The 2,636-nt window shown below is 48.5% G+C and overlaps 1 pseudogene; it reads right to left on the bottom strand.

Moving 5' to 3' along the window:
• Positions 1 to 203: 203 nt before the first annotated feature.
• On the bottom strand, positions 204 to 321 carry LOC124607609 (annotated as a pseudogene).
• Between the last annotated feature and the right edge of the window lie 2,315 nt (positions 322 to 2,636).

Here is a 2,636-nt window from a genome sequence, read left to right as displayed (position 1 = left end):
TAACTCTCCGTCTTCAGGCCACGAGTGGCCTATCGGGACCATCCGACCGCCGCATCATCCTCAGTGGAGGATGCGGATAGGAGGGGCGTCGAGTGAGCACACCGCTCTCGCGGTCGTTATAATGGTATTCTTGGCCGAAGCCGCTACTATTCGGTCGAGTAGCTCCTCAATTGGCATCACGAGGCTGAGTGCACCCCGAAAAATGGCAACAGCGCATGGCGGCCTGGATGGTCACCCATCCAATTGCCGACCACGCCCGACAGCGCTTAACTTCGGTGATCTCACGGGAACCGGTGTATGCACTGCGGCAAGGCCGTTGCCGTTAGTTACCTATGTGCCAGATAAAATACGATGACGCGGACGCGCGTGTTATGTAGGGAAGTACAACTCGATAACTCGGTTCAGTGGAGACGACTGACAAAAGAAACGAATGAATAGCGTGCGGAGTGACTGGCGGGGGCGGCACGGGTGGCAGTGTGGGTGGCCCCGCAAGAGGGGGGGGGGGCGCCACCCATATGTATCTGCCACTGGATCCACAGCGCTGTGGACAATGGCGCTAAGGTTGGTGTTGTATTCCTTGAGTTCAGCACCGTCCCGCACTGAAAAAATACAACATTATGAAGTATCGGAGCAGATCTGCAAGTGGGTTCAAGACTTCCTTGCAGCCAGAACTCAACACGTCGCTCTTATGGAACGAAATCGACAGGTGTAAAGGTAATTTCCGCTGTAGCCCAGGGAAGTGGGATAAGACCGTTACTGTTTATAATGTGTCTAAACGACCTAGTAGAAAGTATCGGTTACTTTTTCAGACTGTTCACAGACGGTGCAGTTTCTATAACAGAGTAGCACCGCAACGCCAGAAGACAGTATAATACGTTAATTAGAAACTGCTGTAAACTGTATCTACCGTAAAATATCTAGAAATAACTATCCACAGCGACCTTAAGACGAATGTCCACAAGAAACAAATAGCTGGAAAAGCAGGTATCAGACGGAAATTCATAGGAAGAATGTAACATCTACGACGGAAGTGGTTTATAAGGCGCTTGTTTTACCGATTCTTGAGCGTAGTTCATCAATATGGAATCCTTAACAGGTAGACTGATAGAAGAGAGAGAGGAGATCCAAAGGAGAGAGGCGCGTTTCGTCACGTGATCGTTTAGTCGGTGCGATAGCGTCACGGGGATGCTCAACAAACTCCATTGGCCGACGTTACTAGAGACGCGTTGTGCATCACAGAGAGGTTTACTACTGAAATTTCGAACGAGTAGTTCCCGGTAAGTGTCTGACCACATATTACTTGCTCTTACATGCATCTCGTGTAATGACCACAACGCGAAATCGTGAGTAATTAGAGCCAATACAGAGGCTTACCGACAATTGTTCTCCTAACGCTCCATTCGCAACTGGAACAGGGTAGAGGGGACCAGTTAGTGGTACCAGAAGAATCCTTCGCCGCACACCATGAGGTGGCTTGCGGAGTATGATGTAGATGTACACAGTCCCCACAGTATTTCACCGCTGGTGCTACAAATGATAGCAGTTAACATCTCCACGCATTCGCAAAACCCAAATCTTTCAATCGAGTTGCCACAGGGCAGAGCATGATTCATCACTCCTAACCACTCGTTTCCATTCGTCCTCTGCAGGAATGTGAATCTCATGACGAGCTGCACTCTATTGTTTTTGACTACCTAAGCATAGTCATTGCGATTTCTGCACTGCTGGTAACTGGAAATCACGAGTGGTCTCATCTGGCAGTTTCACGTAAATTTTTACAGCCACTGTCAGCAATGCCTGACGCTTCCTGTCGGTCAGTTCATGAGGTCTGCCTCGTCTCGGGTTTGGCTATGGTTATTTCTTCGCCTTTCCACTTCACAATTACAGCACAGCACTCCGTCTTCAGGCCACAAGTGCCCCATCGGGACCATCCAACCGCCGTATCACCCTCAGTTGAGGATGTGGATAGGAGGGGCGTGTTGTCAGCACACCTCCTAGCGGTCGTTATGATGGTTTTCTTTGACCGGAAGCGCTACTATTCGGTCGAGTAGCTCCTCAATTGGCGTCACGAGACTGAGTGCACCCCGAAAAATGGCAACAGCGCATGGCGGCTGGATGGTCAGCCATCCACGTGCCGACCACGCCCGACAGCGCTTAACTTCGGTGATCTCACGGGAACCGGTGTATCCACTGCGGCAAGGCCGTTGCTCGCAATTACAGGGCGCTTATAATTAAACTTTCGTAACTTGAACCAGTGTAGACGGAAATCCTGAAAGTTCCCCACCATGTGTTTCTGTATGAAATTTAGCCCAAATTTACCTTCCACTCCATAAAGACTCTACGTATTAACAAAACTACGTATCCACAAACTGTTACCCAACTTAGGTTCGTATGCTAGCCTTTGACTAAATGGAACCTAATTTCAGTTGAACTGTAACTGGTCCGAATACAAGTTGTGCTTATATTAAATCCGCACCTGTTAGTAAAACAATTATCTGGCCCTATTCAGAATTTCCACTTACCTCGCGTCATGACAACGTTGTTACAGATTTCTCGAAGGCACAACAGCAAGCAGGCAGCGGCTAAGCTAGATTTGTATTTTTAAATAAAATTTCCAAACAGTATACAAACTGTTG

The sequence above is a fragment of the Schistocerca americana genome, chromosome 3, assembly GCF_021461395.2.
Source record: "Schistocerca americana isolate TAMUIC-IGC-003095 chromosome 3, iqSchAmer2.1, whole genome shotgun sequence".
Classification (NCBI taxonomy): domain Eukaryota; kingdom Metazoa; phylum Arthropoda; class Insecta; order Orthoptera; family Acrididae; genus Schistocerca; species Schistocerca americana.
The sequence above is the reverse complement of the archived record's forward strand: the minus strand, read 5'-3'. Positions and strand labels throughout refer to the sequence as shown.